Source organism: Lynx rufus, unplaced genomic scaffold, assembly GCF_022079265.1.
Source record: "Lynx rufus isolate CCGP_SWC_20201006 ecotype Redwood Valley unplaced genomic scaffold, mLynRuf1.p SCAF_13, whole genome shotgun sequence".
Taxonomy (NCBI): Eukaryota; Metazoa; Chordata; class Mammalia; order Carnivora; family Felidae; genus Lynx; species Lynx rufus.
The window spans coordinates 16,703,340-16,721,814 of NW_025814827.1; positions in this window are offsets into that span (position 1 = coordinate 16,703,340).

Genomic DNA, 18,475 nt, shown 5'->3' on the forward strand with positions numbered 1-18,475 from the left:
ATCAGGCCAGTGTGGAAGATGTTAGTATTTAGAATCATAGAATCTTTACCATTTAAAAGTTGTAATATACCTTAGTTGAGATATTAATCTATAGAATAGCCTAACCTACGAAACATTTATTTGGCATCTGTTTTGCAGCTGAGTAACCTAAATGTGTAAGACCAAAAATACCCTCCCCCTCAAGGGTTTCACAGCCTACAGAAAAACAATGGGATAAATGGCTATGAACGAAAAACACATAGGGAGGAAAAAAGAAGATGCCTTACTGTTTCCTGGGTAGCAGCAGGTCAGGGAGGAACTAAGGAAAATGAGTAGGATTTCCCAACGTGGAGAACAGAGAGACTGTTCCACACCTTCCCTCAATACTCCAACACCACCTGTACTTTCTACGCTCTTGGAACACTCTGTCATAGGCCCCTCTCCCAGCTCCATATGGGGCCACGCCAGCCAATGCCAGCACCCCCCCCAATGCCACGCCACCCACCACGGTCTGTGAATATGTCATGCACTCTTCTGCCTTCATACCTTTGTCCATGAGCTCTATATCACAAACACCCTTCTCATCCCTGCCTGCCTAGAAAACTCCTATTCATCCTTTAGGCCTCACCTGCCTGCCCCTCAATTCAATAAAATGGCTCCCTTGTTTGTATTTCTTCAGCACTTATTCTGTATGTCTTATACTACTTATTACACCCTATTATTTTTAGCCATGTAATATTTCATCTCCCTTAAACTACATGCTCCTTAAAGGCATATTTCAAATCATAATAGACATAGAGCTGACCTAGAAGATTCCATACGTGCCTGTTAATGGGAGCATGACTTGCATTCCAGTGTCAGAAACTGTAGCAATGAAGGCATTAGAGAATGTTTTAGTTAAAAAGCATAGTTCTTTACTGAGACTGCATCCCAAACAGCCACTTCATATAATTATTTGCAAATAAATGGAGACTTTTGGAATCTCCTTTTCTGAAGGTCAGTTCATCCCTCTGGAATTATCCTGCCTGAGCCACAGAAACCCAGCCACATTTCTGAAAAAAAGAGTCTATCCACCACTCATTGTCTAAGACTGCTTTTCAGAATAAACCTATTACCAAGCACTATGCACTCTCTACAACGGGAAGTGTCACATGGCATGAATTCACAACACACACTGAGGTCCGTTCAGAACTGGTGCCCTCTGCATGACATATGGTAGGAATTGGTTTATGTTAGTTTTCTTGGTTGGTTAGTATCACGATCCTTTGCCAGAACAATGGGATCTATATTGCAAATGAATAAAGATTAAAAATAAGTAAGTCACAGGGTTAAATAACTTCCCAAAGATCATTTCCAGATCTTCCCATTGTCAATCCTGGCTTATCTGCCTGTGGTCATCAGTTTCTGCACATTTATAAATCTGAACTCCAGCACCACAAGTGGGTCTACAACATTATTGGGCAGATCTGGGTTGTATACAGCTCTGACTGTGCTGTGTTTTGCTGTAATAATATTAATCTCCAGTATGAGTTTAAAAAACTTGGGGAAATTAGGGGAAGGGGCAGGTAGATAAACAAGAGAGAAAAAGAAGTGAAAGAAATAAGAAAATATAAAATCAGGGGCACCTGAGGGGCTCAGTCGGTTGAGCATCTGACTCTTGATTTCTTTTTTTTTTTTTAATTTTTTTAATGTTTATTCATTTTTTGAGAGACAGAGAGAGACAGAGTGTGAGCAGGGGAGGGGCAGAGAGAGAGGGAGACACAGAATCCGAAGCAGGCTCCGGGCTCTGAGCCGTCAGCACAGAGCCGGATGCGGGGCCCGAACCCACAGACTGTGAGATCACGACCTGAGCTGAAGTCAGCCGCTTAACCGATTGAGCCACCCAGGCGCCCCCTGACTCTTGATTTCTGCTCAGATCGTCGTCCCAGGGTTATGGGATCGAGCCCCACATCAGGCTCCATGCTCAGCATGGAGCCTGCTTTAGATTCTCTCCCTCTCTCCTCCTCCCTCTGCCCCTCTCCCCCAACTCACACTCTTTCTCTAAAAATAAAATAATAATAAACAAGAAAAAAAAAAGAAAAAGTGAAAGTAAAATCGCAACGCTCCAAATATGCAATATACCTATACCATTTGGTTGTTCACACAAGAGTAAAGGGAAACGCTATTATCTAAACCAAAATAATTATTTGGGATTACAAGGATTCTTATTGGGTAGAAATACCTACAGTATCATTTAATGTAAAATGATATATGATTTTTATAAGTTAAAATGACAGGTTTTACTGAAAAATTAAATTCTAATCATAAAAATATTTCGTTTTTCAGTTTACTATTAAAATAAAGCACTGAAGTGCAGCGTGTCAGAAATTTTTTTAAAAATAGGCAAAGCATGTATGAATAAAGGGGTTGTAATCTGGTGGTAGGGGGGAAAGCCTATTTTCTTATAGTTAAAAATACAGGGAAAGGATAGAGAGCAGAGAACAGCGGAAGGTGTGTCTAGAAAGACGGGTAGGAGGGAGTAGAGCTCTAACCCACCTCAGGGCCTGAGACTTTGCCCTGGGGCAGTGTGGGGACGGGCAGCGCGGCTGGGCCAGGGCTGGGACTGGGAAAGGCAAGCTACAGAGGGGTGGAGGGTCTAGAGAAGGGAGAGGTCCCTTGGACCAGAACTCAGCCCGGAAGGGCGGGGCCTGGGGGAGGAGCTTCTTCCTTCCTTACTCTTCCCACTCTTCTCCTGGCCCCGCTCTGCCTGGGCTTTCTCCACTTTCTTTTCCTTTTTTACCCCTCAGGGCTCTCCCTGCAGTTTCCTTGGCCCTTTCCTTTTCCTTAACTCCCCATTCTCGCTGCTCATTTTCTTTCCCCCTACTGCCTGTGCTTCCCTCCTTCTGCTTTGTGCAACCGCAGACAAAATTCTCTAGCGTGGAAAGCACGGGCACCGAGGTCAGAAAAACCCTTGTTTGAATCCTGGCTTCTCCGCTAACAATACGATCTTAGCAGGCTGGCCTTACCTTGTTGGGCCAGCGACCTCATAAAGAATAGCTGCTCACTCTCACCAACTGTTTACCCATATCAGGCACTCCTGGAGCACATTTATGTGCATTAGTTGAATTCATCCTCAGAGTGGGTGAAGGGGCTGCGCTTATCGCCATTTAACCAAAGGAAACAGAAATGTTCAGCAAGTGGCCCAACCATACGTGGCCAGGAAAGAACAGAGCAGGGAACCTAGGGCCTCCTCCTCTTCCTCCCCAGGCATTAACCACTGAAGGATTATGGGGAATCCAGAACGCTGTCTGGCCTTAGGGCACTGAATGCGCTTCCAGTAAGGGCTGGTTCCTTTCCCTTCCCTGGCTGACGCACATCTGATAGAAAATACATCCATTGCTAAAAATAAAACTTTATATAAATGGCTCAGCAAATAGTACTCATTTGTTTAAGGAGGGAGATATGATATTGTTTACTATGTGGGGCTAGTGGGGAAATGATTAGGCAGCTGCTATAATTCTTTCATTTGGCCAATGCTATTCCTCCAGGCCCCACCATGTGCTGAGGTTACAGCTGGACTGAAGCAATGCTGTCACTTGTGTTTTCTGAACCAGGGCACATATGTGAAAAGAACAGTTTGCAATACACATATTTCATATGGAGAAATTTGAAACATTTTAAAAAACACCTTTTCTTAAACTGAAAAATGCTTTTTGTGACTATTAAAATTTAAGGTCTACAGAAAGGCATAAAGTGAAAACCACCACTCAGAAATTGCTGATGTTAATGTATCACTTTACTATTTTTTTTAATTTTTTTTTTAAATTTTAGAGACAGCACTCACTGCCCACATGTGAGTCAAGTCAAGGAGGGGCACGGGGGGGGGGGGTGGAGGGGAGGGAGAGATAGAGAGAGAGAGAGAGAGAGAGAGAGAGAGAGAGAGAGAGAGAGAGAGAGAATCTTAAGCAGGCTCCAAACTTAGTACAGAGCCAGACATGGGGCTGGATCTGTGACTCTGGGATCATGACCTGAACCAAAATCAAGAGCCGGACATGAACCAACTAAGCCACCCAAGCACCCCTGAAAAATTATATATTTTTTAAAATTTATTTATTTATTTTTGAGAGAGACAGAGACAACATAAGCAGGGTAGGGGCACAGAGAGAGAGGGATGGAGGGAGAGAGAGAATCCCAAGCAGGCTCTGAGCAGTCAGTACAGAGCCCAATGCCGGGCTCGAACTCACAAAACCATGAAATCATGACCTGAGCCGAAACCAAGAGTCCAATGCTTAACCAACTGAGCCACCCAGGTGCCCTTGAAATGTTATTTTAAATCATGATTCAGTTCAACTTTTTGGTCTCTTATTTTCCTTTCCTTTGTTTTATGAAATGACGTAGGTAGTATAAAAGTCAGTGGGGCAGAGTGCAAGCTACTTTAAAAACAGGTTGAGGTGAGACTCAGACAATAAAATCTAAAGAATCAAGAAGGGAGAAAATCAGTGGATCTGTGAGAACAATCCAAGACACTGCTGATAACTCACAACTAAAACAGGGCAAACAGTCCTCACACTTGTGATTACTAGTTCAATGTTAGTCTCTGGCTCTATACTGTGGGCTCCAGGAGGAGCTGTATTGTCCACAGTATCCCAAGCACCTGGCACACGGCTGATGAACTGTTTGCTAGACGGACAAATCTCAAGGTCAGATGACAGAAATGAAGACATTTCATAATATTGAATTTAATCAACCGAATTATATCCTGACCAGAGAATGAATGTGCGACCATAAAGGGGGATAGTGTACATTACATATCTAGTAAAAGCAGAGTGTGAAGAGGCAAAGCTCATCACTGTTCCCAACAACCTAAGAATCTGCAGCAGCAGGAAGAGTTCTATAACGCTGAGGGATGTTTTAAGTTCTCATGGTCCAATGACATCAGCCACTGAGATATTCCTGCTCACTCTTCTTGCCCTGAGCCCACACTCAACCACACACATCATTTAGCTTCCCATGTGGATGTGTGTAAAAGGAGAACGTGCAGGAAGCAGCATGAGCCCCGCTGTCAGCTACTCTTCTCGTGGCGCTGGGAACCAAAGTCTGTCTCCTGAAATCGGATGGTCTCTGACTGCTGTAGCAGAGCTGAACATCTAAACCTGAAACATGATGAGCACCACCTGGTACCTATTGTGGGGAACAGACTAATGTGTGAGGTAGCCCTCAAGATCCCTGCCTCTTGAAGTCCGTATTTGTGTGATCCCCTCTCCTTGAGTATGGCGGGGCCTGTGACTTGCTCCTGACCAACAGAACACAGCGGAGACCAGTCAAGCGGCAGTCACCTGTACTCAGTCCGCAACTGCAGTCACCCAGGATTCTGATACCAAATCACACGGGGTGTGGTTCTCCTCGCTGGGAAGAGATTTATTTATTTTATAATCCACCTTTTAAGTCATTTAACAAGTTCCTAACTGGTTGTTTTGCTTTAAAAAAAAATCTAAAAAAGGGGCGCCTATGTGGCTCAGTTTGTTAAGCATCTGACTCTTGATCTCAGCTCAGGTCTTGATCTGAGGGTTGTCAGTTCAAGCCCCACGTTGGGCTCCACTCTGCCTATGGAGCAGACTTAAAAATAAATAAATAAATAAATAAATAAACAAACAAACAAACAAATAAATAAAATCTCAAAAAAACAATGAAGAACAAGAACTTTAACAAGTTTTTTCATAACATTGGCTCTGTGCTGGCCAATGGAAGCAAATTATAAAATAAATCTAATTGGCCATAATAGATAAAATCACAAGGGATACCATTTCACCCTACCATATTGGCAAAACTCAAGTGTGGCAAGATCCAGTAATGACAGGAATATATATGAAACAAACAGGAACAGAAAATGGGAGTGTGAATCAGTACCACCACTTTGGAAAGCAATCTTCAACATCTAGTAAAGCTGACGATGCACAAACTCCATGACCCGATGATTCCACTGCTAAGAAATACCTCAGAAACTTCTCAAGCATGTTCACAAAGAGACACTAACAAGACTACTTAAGGTAGCATTGTTTCTAAGAGCAAAAAAAGTAGGTGGTGGGGGTGGGGGAAGTGGATTGAACACCCATCATTAGGCAAAGGGATGAATAAACCATGACACATTCATGCAATGGAAGAACCACCAGTTGTGGAAATAAATGGGTTAGAATTACACGTCCCAGTGTGAATGAATCTCACAAATATATTAAGTAAAAAGACCAGCTGAAGAAGGATATGGACAGCATGAGGGCCTTTTTTTTTTATTAAAACAATTTTTTTTAAACATTTATTTATTATTGAGAAACGAAGAGAGACAGAGCATGAGCATGGGAGGGGCAGAGAGAAGGGGAGACACAGAATCTGAAGCAGGCTCCAGGCTCTGAGCTGTCAGCACAAAGCCCAACGCGGGGCTCGAACCCGCAAATTGCGAGATCATGACCTGAGCTGGTCCAACGCTCAACCGACTGAGCCACCCAGGCGCCCCCATGAAGACCTTTTTATAAAGACTTAAAATATGCCAAATAATTTGCTGAATCTATATCTAAAGATGAGCATGGAAACGGCAGACACCAAGTCAGAGTCATATTTGTCGCTGAGTGAGAGAAAGAGGGGATCAGACACAGGGATACAAAGGGCTTTAACTAAATATATGATTGTTTTTATGTTTTACTTCTTAAACTTAATTTTTCGTTGTATCATTAAAAAAAGAAAATAACTTCTTCCCACCCCCGCTTAAAAACAAACATGTAAAGACCATGAGATGGAAGGAAGTCCTAGTGTTAGTCTCTTCAGTGCATGCACAGAATGCAATCTTGCCCTAGACATTCTGAGGACCATGAAATTAGAACAGTAACTAATCTTTATCAAATCTCTAGCCCTAAAGCATTTTATCCATACTTGGTATGTGATCGTATCTAAATGTTAGTGTTTCTAGAGATGGCTATTGGTTAAATGTCCAACAGTAAAACAGTAGTTAATTAAAACATGGCAAATCCACACAAGAATATACCAATAGTTATTTAAAAGAATGGTTGCTTAGGGCGCCTGGGTGGCTCAGTCCCAGGGTCGTGGGATCAAGCCCTGTGTCAGGCTCTGTACTGAGCATGGAGCCTACCTGGGATTCTCTCTCTCTCTCTCTCTCTCTCTCTCTCTCCCCCTCTGCCCCTCTCCCCCATTTGTGTGCCTGCCCTCTCTCTCTAAAATAAATAATAAAAATAAAAAACTTGGACTTTTAAAAAATAAAAAAATAATGGTTATAAAGACTATGAAGTAACATGGAAAATATTTATATGCTAGCTATAATGTTACTTTTGTTAAAAGAACAAGATTTGAAAAAGGATTTATAATACTATATAAAACCATAAACAGGGCCTGAAACCACAAGTTGGCTCCATTGCACCACAATTTAGATGGTACAAACATTTTAACTTGAGGTTAAAGGACCTTCATATTTTTAAGTTCTACCCCTCTTTTTTCTCCTCCTCCCCAAGATGAGGAGCTCACCAGACCCTGGGCCTGTGGAGGTGGGTAGAGCAGTCAAGGGCACAACAACCACCACCCCACTGTGTGCAGAGGCCATCCTTATCTGCCTTCCTCCCCTCTCCTACCCGACTGACCACGGGACTCTGCTTCTATGAGTGGACACTTCCTTGACTTGCAGCTACGTTTAATACCACTGCCCCAATCCACCCTGTGCCAAGTTGCTGGCATTGTTCTGGGATGTGAATAGCTGGTGTTTGGGTAAATCATTTGTTTTCAGTACAAAGAGGAGGAAGAGAGTTGTGCAGCTAATTTCAAAGCCAAAATATTAGATTAAGAAAGCCAAAGAAAAACCACTGATAATGGCAGGAGGTTTCCACAAATTAACCACAGGGCTCAGATTGAAGGAGTGCCTCCAAGTTATGTGCAAAGAAAATGAAACCGCACAAGTAAGCATGCCCTGTCTTCTTCTTAGTAGACAGCCCCCCTCTCCCTAAACTGGACGGAGTTTTGGAGAACAGATAGATGAGCCATTCTTGCAAGAAATGTACTAGGCTAACACTTTGGGGGATGGAAATGACATTATGGTTATAAGATACATCCGGGAGAAATTTGGGTAAGTCACCAAAGAAGGGGATGTTATAAAAATCCCCCCACCCCCCAACACAGCCCCTAAGACACTGGGTATCCTCCCACCAAAATGTGCCTTTCTGGATACCTTAGGTCAAGGGCAAGTGAATCTTCCCTGACATACCTTCACATTTCTTTCCAATTCTATATTACCCCAGCAACCCAGAAATCCCTCACCTGTCCTGAGGGGAGTGTGGCAGGGCTTCAGTACTAAAAGTAATAATATTTTTTAAAACAATGTATGGGTGCCTGGTTGAGCGTCTGACTCTTGATCTTGGCACAGGTCATGATCTCACTGTTTGTGGGTTCAAGCAATGCATCGGGCTCTGCACTGACCATGTAGAGTCTGTCTGGAATTCTCTCTCTCCCTCTCTCTCTGCCCCTCCACACCCCGCACGTGTGTTCTCTCTCTCTTTCTCAAAATAAACATTAAAAAAAAAACTTTCTAAAACAATGTAAAGAAACAAGCCAAAATATAAATAGTGACAGTGGGTACGTTTGTGCACCCTTTCTCTCTCTAAAATACAAAATAATATTCTACTTTTCCTTATTTTCAAAACACTTTAATAAGTACACTATTTTCACAGTGACAAAAATTTAAATAACAACTTCTGGAATAAAAGAATGAACAAAAGAAAATAAAACAAAAAATCAGAAATTGTCCATTTACAGTCATCAAAACCAAGAGACAAGCCTGATTCTGGGTTTAACAGATATTCCAAGGTTCAGAAAAATAAGTTTGCTGGAGGCTTTTTGTTTTGTTTTTTGTTTTTACTGTGGTTAAAAACACGTAACCCAAGATTTGTCATCTTTAAAAAATTTAAATGTGCAGTACCATAGTGTTAACTTTATGCACACTGTTGTGTAACAGATCTCTAGGGGCACCTGAGTGGTTCAGCTGGTTACATGTCCAACTCTTGATTTCAGCTCAGGTCATGGTCTCACAGTTTGTGAGTTAGAGCCCTGAGTGTGAGCGCAGAGCCTGCTTGGGATCTTCTGTCTTCCTCTCTGCTCTCTCTCTCTCTCTCTCTCTCAAAAATGAATAAACTTAAAACATGCACACACACACACTAAAAAACAAAAAAAAAACAGACCTCTAGAACTTTTTCATCTTCCAGAACTGAAACTCTACACTCATCAAACAACTCCCAGTTTGCTGTGAATTGTTACACAAGCCCCATTCTCTCCTGTGTACATAATGAGGCCTGAGCCCAGTGCCCTCACTGAAGCCCTCCTCAAGGCCCTGGATTGTCCTCACGCAGGCAATCAGGCATTGTGTCCAGGTCCAGTGGCTGCCATTGGTGGGAGCTACCAGCACAGCATTCCAAAAATCTTAGATTCCAGAGATAGCGTGAGTCCCTCCGCAGGTCCCAAGGCAACTATTTCTAATGCCTTTTATGAAATGGCCTTGATTCCACTTTGCAAGACTTATTTTCTTTCCCTTCCACTCTATCATAATTCACAAGAAGAATTCTGTTGAACATAGAAAGGTGAAGAATGGCTGTATTTCTGACCCATAAAAAAAACAAAAACAAAACAAAACAAAAAACCTTAAAATGCTCAAACCATTTATGGTGGCTGCTAGAAAGGACAGGGATTGCTACAGAACTGAAGAGATCCAGTAAATCTGCAACATACATGTGGCCTCTGTCAGGTCCGGATGGATTCACAAATGGACTGGAATCATCTGAACCCCTAGAACCCAAGGAATAGCCACCAACGTGACTTTAATCCATTCTCTATACTTGAGAACAATGTGAACGTTTTTAGGAGAAACATTGCAAAAACAGATTGGTTTCTGTTCCCGTCTATTAATAACAGCTATTTTGAAATACTATTTAAATCTTCTATTGTTAGTTGAACTTTTCAGGGATTATGTCTCCCCAACTGAGCTACTTTGGGGCAGCAGGGACATCCTGCCAAATGATTCTGGAAGCCTCAGGAAGCCCAACACAGCACCTCTTCACAGACACTCATAAATATCTGTTCACTTGTTTGTTTTTCTAATTTGGTAAGGCCCATCATTTCAATTATTGAGTTGCTGTGCCCCGATGACATATTGATTGCTGAATCAAGGTCCCTTTCGAGCTGTAAGCCTGGCTGACTCCTTCAGGTTGCCCTACAGTGTGCACAGGCACTCATACATGCATGTACCTACACCACAAAGAAGTGTCTTAATATTACTTTTAGGGTGTTTTATTATGATCAACAGCTATATTTGGCAACTTTTCTTTTTAGCATTAGAGAAGACACATTACCAAATGTTAAAAAGGGAATCTGCCAAATGCAACAGCTAGAACAGAAAAAATATTACTAAAAGCTGGTGTAAACTTTCTACCTACTAAATTACCTACAAACCCAGATGCACCAAGGGCCATGGAGAGGAAGGCATGACTTTGTACACTTGTGTAGACAGAATGCAAGTTGTGACTTCTGGGTTCTAGCCTATATGCATCTCTGACTGAAAAGCTATGCATCTGGCCACGGAAGAAAGATCCAGCCTCCAGCTTCTGCCCTTTTTCTCATACACAGTGGGAGGGGGCTGGATGTATCTGCTGAACACAGGAGTCTGTGAGAGACTCTTTTATTTGGAGTAACAACTTGAGTTCAATGCATTAATTTTATAACTATTTTAGAGAGGGCAGGGGAGGACTCCTGAGCTCTTCCAGAGATAATTAAAAATGAGGAAAAAAGAAATCTGAAATAAACAAAAAACAAGCTGAAAGCACCAGGGGTTTCTGAATAACATCTTCCCGGTTAAACAATTTTAAGAATTCCATAATGTGAAAGCAACCCCCACACATTCTCTCCCACATAAACACGCTTTGTATGTAAGCCTCACTCAGCTAAGCAACAGAATCTCTTGCCTTCACTTCTGTAGCTACTTTATCCAGAGAAGATGTCATCTGCACAAAAGCATTCTCTTAAGAATGAGAAAAAAGCTGACCACCAGCCAGCAAGCGCAGGCACGCCTTGAGGAGGAATAATGTCTTTCCAACAATCCCAACAACTCACCACCATAAAATCTGATTACTGACTTTAAATGCCAATCTTGCCTTAACAGAGACTGAAAAATTCAGGCCTTTTGATGTCTGTCAACCAGCACATTCCCAGTAACTGTTCCTGGTGTACCAAAAGGTAACTCAATGAGTAACTCAATGAACCGCTTTATTGTAACTGGTAACAATGTTCTTAAAATACCAAGAACCACTGAGCCATGGGGGGTGAGGGGGGATCAATAGAAGACCAGCAAGTAGTAAAACAAACAAACAAACAAACAAACAAAACCTGTTTATCTCTTCTCACCTGTTTTTATATTAAAAATGCATGGAACATAAAACCATATCCAATAAGCCAAAAAGAAGAATAATCCATACAGAGAGAGGGCTGAAAGCAGAAGAGTTGTTAAGAGAAGGGAACAGGCAGGAAGAGAGACAAGGGAGAAGAGGGGCAAGAGGGAAGGCAGAGAGGCAGTGCCAACGGGTAAGCAGAGGAGGAGAGGCGGCTAGACAATGAAGAGGAGAAAAACAGGTGGTCCGAGGGCTCCAAGGCAGGATGTGAGCCCGAGAAACTACTCCTCACACATGCAGCTGCTCATTTGGGGTGTGAAGAACTAGATGGGCCATTTTTAATATGCTGTGTAAGGTTTCTCTACTTTTTTTTTTTTAAATCAAATATGCCATGTCTTTGTCTTGACGCATATACCCAAAGTTAAGGTGTCATCAGGGGAAAATTACTTATTCCACTTACAACATGGAAGCACCTTTTCAAATCATCCATCGCTTGGTAAAAGGCCCGATTTTGAACCCACATCTACCTGACTCTTGGAGTGAGGCATGGGGTCTCGCTCACACCCACCAGCACGTACCAGAGGCTAGCAGACAACTCTAAGATCATCCTGAGCATTTTTCTAAATGATTTTAATCAAGTAAATTCATCCAGTCAGCAAATACTCACTGAGCCTCCACAGTGCTGAGCAAGACACAGCCCCCACACTCAGAAGCTTCAATTCAACAGGGAAAGAGAACAGGCCGCCACGCAAGAGTAGAGAAGCTGGTACACGCCACGTAAGTGGTACACACCAGGCGTTGCTTCTACGCAGAAGGCAGGACGGATGTGACCCGGGCCGTCAGGTATAGCATTTGAGCCGGACGCTCAAAGGGATGAGTTAAGGACACACAGGGCGGCATCGGCAAGGGTAGAGGGAGGGCAAAGCAGAGGAAGCACTGACTACTGAAAACTCCTGGCACGTGGGTTCTGTTGGTTCGCAGCGGAAGCAAAAGCTGGGAGGGTTGCTGGGATGGGGAGCAGAGGCGCCGACTCCCAAAATAAGAGAGAGGCAGGAGGAACAGAAAGGAAGTGATGAACTGAGGGAGACTGCAGGGAGCACCTCACCACTCAATGACCACCTGGATGTGGGAGTGTGGAGAACGGGAGAAAAGTTAGGAAAACCCCAGCGCTCAAGAGCAGGTTACAGAGGATGGTGACAGGCATGGAAATCATGAAGGAATGCACTGAGAGGGGCACGCTGTCGTCTCATGGGTGCCTCCCTAAATCCATCATGAGGAACACCAGGCAAACCCAAGTTAAAGGATACTCTACAAAATAACCGCCTGTACCCTTCCAAAGCGTCAAGGTCAAGGTCATGAAAGACAAAGAAGTGAAGAACCATCCGGATGAAAGGAAATTAAAGAGGCGTGGGGGGGGGCAGGGGACCCAGGTGGCTCAGTCAGTTAGGCTTCTGACTTTGGCTCAGGTCATGATCTCACGGTTTGTGAGTTCGAGCCCCATATCAGGCTGTGTGCTGTCAGCTCAGAGTCTGCTTTGGATCCTCTTCCTCTCTCTCTCTCTGCCCCTCCCCTGCTCTCTCTCTCTCAAAAATAAACAATTAAAAAAATAATAAAGAGGCATGACAACTAACATAGGAAAAGATTTTTTTTCCCTCCTCTTTTACTATAAAGACATTATTAGAGCTATTGGTGACATTTGAGTAAGGTTTATAGATTAGATAACAGTACAGGATCAATGATAATGTCTTAATAATCATTGAGTATTATGCTTATTGTACAAGAAAATGTCCTCGTTCTTTTTGGAAATACACACTGAAGTACTGGGGGAGGTAGGTACACGGGCATCAAGTCTACAACTTAACTCTGAAATGGTTCTGAAAAAACCACGACATATGTATGTGAGCATGTGTGTGTGCATGCATATGTGCATATACAGAGAATGAGAAAGAGGAGGATACAGCAAGTGTGGCCAACAGTTAATATTTATGGAATCTGAATTAAAGATGGGAATTATTTAAATTATTCTTGCAACTTTTCTGTAAATAAAAAGTGAAAAAGGGGGAAATGATTAAGGAAGCTACAGACAAAATAGCCGGGCTTCTGGGTATCAGATTCCGAATGGAATTTGGGAGAAGGCAGACTAGAAATGCAGATTTGAAGACTGCTGGAGGGCCTTGGGAAAGCCCAGTCAGAGCAGGCTCTAAGGTCAGATTGCCAGAATTCCTCTCTCAGGTCTGCTCCTTCACAACCAGTCACTTACTTCGGTTATTCTCATTTCTCTCTGCTTCAAGTTCTCCACCTATATTAACAGGAACGATAGGAGTATCTGCCTCACAGAGGCGGAGCGAGGACAAAATGACAGGATACGAGTCAGGATACGAGTGAATCGTGGTGCCCAGTAAAGCACAGGGCAACCACCCATTGACAACTAACATAGGCTCTGAGGGGAGGTGACTCTGGGAGAGAGAGAAGGCAGCAGGCCAGCAGAGGAAGAGAAAACGGCCAAGAACAGGACCCGACAGAATCTCACATTCAGGGGCACCTGGGTGGCTCAGTCGGTTAACCCTCTGACTTCAGCTCAGGTCATGATCTCGCAGTCTGTGGGTTCGAGCCCTGTCTCAGGCTCTGTGCTGACAGCTCACAGCCTGGACCCTGCTTCAGATTCTGTGTGTGAGTGTGTGTGTGTCTCTCCCTCTGCCCCTCCTCTGCTTGCGCTGTCTCTCTCAAAAATAAATAAACATTAAAAAAAAAAAAATCCTACATTCAGAAATCAGGAGGAAACAGGAGACAAAAGAGGTTTGAGTTGCACGTGGATAACCAGTGACATGGAGACAAGGAAAGAAAGAAAGATCTGGGTAGCAGACAGCAGGGCAGATCAAGGAGGGAAAGACAGAGTAAAGGCCTCAGCTCTGCAACCAGGACACCTCTGCGGGAGCCCTACGACAAAGCAGTTTCAGCACAAAGGTGAGGGTGGGGCCACACCAGTGAGCGGGCAGTCAAAGGAGGGAAGCCCGTAGGATAGTTTAACACAGCAGCAGGGCGCACAACTATCCTGCCAGATACAGCAGCCATCGCTCCGTGTGCTCTTTAAATTAATTTAAAATTAACAAAAACTAGAAATTGAGTTCCTCGGTCACACTAGCCATATTTCATATGCTCAGTGACTACCATACTGGACAACACAGATACAAAATATTTCCATCATCGCAGAAAGTTCTATTAGGACAGAGCTGGGACTCCAGCACAGTTTCTTTCGGTATGAGGAGGATGACCTGATTGTATGCTTGGATGAGGGCTGGGCAGAGCAAGGAGGGGCCCAAGAAACTGAAGAAAGGGAGTAACAAATGGAGCAAGTTTCCACATGAGGCAAGAAGGCAGGGAAAAAAGTCCAGAAAATGCAGAGTGTGGAGTGTATGTGAGTTAATCTTGAGGAGGAGACTTGTAGACATTTTTCCCCCCTTGGAGAAAGAGGAAATAAAGAACAAAGATGGGTAAAGAAAAATGTTTGGGGTGGCAGGATGGGTACAGTGGGAGCTTATATTGAGGTGCAGGGCACTAACCCAGGGCATGTACATCGTTGATCTTGTTAGTGAAAAAAGGCTATCTCCTGAAAGGAAACTGACTGGAAGTTTAAGGAATGGGAAAATCTGGCACAACCTCTAAAGGAATGCGGTCAAGAGTTAATAAGAGATGGATTTTTTTTTCTTCATAGAAAAGCAGGACCTAGGTGAAATTAGAGCCAGCATAAATTTGCAGTGGAACCGGTCCATAGGTCTTTGTGACTTTCTCCTGGAGAACTTGGCAGGCTGGGAGAAGAAAAAGTAGATAATGAGGGTGATTTTGGACTGAGGACTGGAATATGAGAAGCCCAATATGTTAAGAATAAAGATTCCAGGATTCAAGACAGAACCGAAATGGCTGGCAACATATAGACTCCAACTGGAGAAATGGAGCCATAAAGGAATTGGAACAGCAAGCAATTAAGGAACCAGAGTCCTCAGTAATGGCTAAAATCCTGTGCAGGAAGTGGAAAGAATCAGTTGAATGGGCTGAAGTCCAAGTTGAAGTCCAGATTCTGAAGGAGGAAGAAATGCCCAAGACTAGACAAGTGCAAAATGTGAGTGGTTTAAATAAAGTGGAAATTAAGGCCGGGGGAATTGCTGTTGAAGACCTTGAGGAACTTCAAGGTCAATGGATTAATAGGTTCTCAACATAAACCCTAAAGTCACGGGCAAGAGACAGGTAGGGAAGAGAACCAAGCTGGTTGCTCATGTTTGTCTGTCTGTCACTTTTTTGTAGCATCGAGCGAAGGGCTTGCCAAACCTGGGTGTACATCAGAATCACCCACAGAACTCTGTTTTCTCTCCCCATCCTCCTTCCTCCTCCTTCTTCTTTCTGCGTTTGTTTTTAAAATAAGGATTTGTAGGTCTTGCCCGTCTTGATGATTCTCATTTGGTGTGTTTGAGGGAGTCTAAAGAGCCACATTTTTCACAATACTCCAGGTGATTCTGGGGAACCACCGGGTTTGGCAAGCACTGACCCAGAACAGAAGAAGGAGGGCACGGGGCACAAGCAGACAGAATGGCCTCCTAAACTGAAGACTTTGTTAGTGATGGGTTAATGGTTTGGAAGTGGCACGGAGAAACCGGAAATCCAATCCCTCTCGGATGTGACAGGAGAGGGCTGTTCTGAGAGAAATTGTTCACTCAGGCTCTGATGCTATGGGAGGGACAGAAAATGGGCTCAGCTGCAGAAAAACGAAAATACAGGAGTATGGCTGCAGGATGTGGAAAACAAGAGACTGAAAGGCAGGTTTTGGAGACATACAGGTCAGTGGCCTACAGACAGAGAAGGTGGAATAGTTTGTTAATGAGGTTTCCAAGTGTAACAAAGTGTGATTCATGAAAGGATTTGTAGGGCTTACTGGCTGAATTCTTGCAGTAAGGATTTTTCTATCTGAATGCTATCAGATTTCTAACATGTAAACCATTAAAGATTATTAAACCGTCAGGTAAACAAGCTCACAGCAGCTTATTCATTAACACCAAAAATGTTTTTCTTCCCAAGCCACATTTTTATACAGATGAAATCAGACTGGAAGGAATATTTAGGGTAGCTTTGGAGCAGAAAGCCAGAAGGGGCATTCCCAAGGATCCATGAGAGGGACAGGGCATTTCCTCCCTTCCCTCTCCTTTGGAAGAGGGAAGTGTATGGACTGAGAATAAAGAAAGAGCCTGAGTATCTTTTTAGCACCAGCCAATGCTAAAAATAGAAGAGATGTCACAGCCTACTCGGTCTCGGGAGTACCTTCCTCACATACACACACTCCGTGACAGGGCCCCGAAGGCCGACACAACGTGCAAATCCTAGGGATGGTCCTCCGTAAAGAACATATTTACTTTCACAAACCCAACTCCCTATTTAAAGAGCAAGCTGCAAATGTTTGCCCGTGCTTCCCAGGGAACTGCACCCTTGGGGATTCAAATGGTTCTATCATTATTTCTGGCTACTCCTATGAAATAATTTCTAACACGGACATACTTTAAGATGAGAGCGCGAGCGCAGCCGGGGACGCGCGCGCGCGCGCGCGCGCACACACACACACACACACACACACACACACACACACCCCTCGTGCACACTGAAGAAATGACTCACTTAATTTGCTGCTGCCTGCCACTATTGGGTTTTGATTTTACCTGTTCAAATACAAAGTTTCCTATGAGATCAACTACAGGAAAGAACAACTTGGGAGTATTAACCCTGATTTTGTTCATGACTTTTAGCGCACCCGAGAGGTTTTAACCTGGGCATCCTGACAAGTCACTCCCTGGACCACCCACTGCTTTCTGTCCAAAATCTTCCATAAAACGATAACATTCCTTGCCACTTTGAGAGCCAATTAATGCAAATCTCTTACAGAATAAACATGGTTAAGTCCTGTACATCCTGTACCCGCAGAACCATACTTTGGGGCCCTTTCTCAGCTCACAGTACAATGGCACAACAGCACTGTGGAACTGCAAAGAGCCCAAGCCCGTTTTAATGAGAGAGGGGTGGGGGAGGCAGAGAGGTTAACCTGTCCAAGGTCACTCAGCTCTTAGTGGGACGGCTGACTTACCACCACCCCCTGGCAATCTGTGCACCACCCCAGCTCCCACCAACAGTCCCTCCCGGCTTCTGTTGGTTTGCTAGCACGCAACTCCCCCCCTGCCCCCGCAAAAATGCAATGCCAGTTGCGTTCTGTGCCCAACTTCATCCCCTCGCGTCAGCATGCAGTTAACCCTCTCGCCGGCAACACGTCACATGGGCCACGCGCAGCTCTCGCTCTGCCCCCCAAGCCGATCTCCCCGGCGGCTGCCCCAAGGTCACCGGCCGTCCCAGGGAGCTCCCGCCGCCGGGGCGCGGAGCACGCCCCGCGGAGGGGGGGAGGATGGGGCCTCGGGGCGCGGCACTCACCGGCGCGGGGGGCCGGCGCGCCGCGGCTGCCCATGTCCTCGCCGGCGCGGCTGGGTGCGGCGGCCGCTGGCGCGGGCTGTGCGGGGCGCCCGGCTGCGGGCCCGCGCCGCGGGGAGCGCCGTCCAATCAGCGCGCGCCTGCCGCCTGGCCCGGCGCGCGGCCCGGCCGGGTTCGCGGCTCCCGGGGGGCGCGAGCCGCCGCGCGCCGCCCGAGCCGCTTCCGGGCGCGTTGCCTGGACGCGGTTGCCGTGGCAGCCCGAGCTGGAGGCTTTCCCCGCGCACCCGCGCCCAGCCTGGCGGCGCCGCCCCTCCTCCCTCCGCGTTCCCACACCCAAAATAGCCTCTCCTCGTCGCTGCTGTTTCCCACAGAGCTCTCATCCAAGCGGCTCGGAGTCGGCGGGCGGGGATTTCGCTTATTGGAAAATAAATCCTGTTGTAGGGCTGGTTGACTTGAAGGGAGAGGTGTTGAAATGGTGCCCGATTAGGATAATAGCCGTGGTGCCTGCACTGCAATTCTCTTCAGAGCCCTAGCATTCCGTATTCGCTAAACCTCTTTCCCACAAGGAAGCGTTATTTATCTCCCCCCACCCCCCACCCCTTCCAGATTGAGGAGAAGCTATTTTATGAGGCCACCGT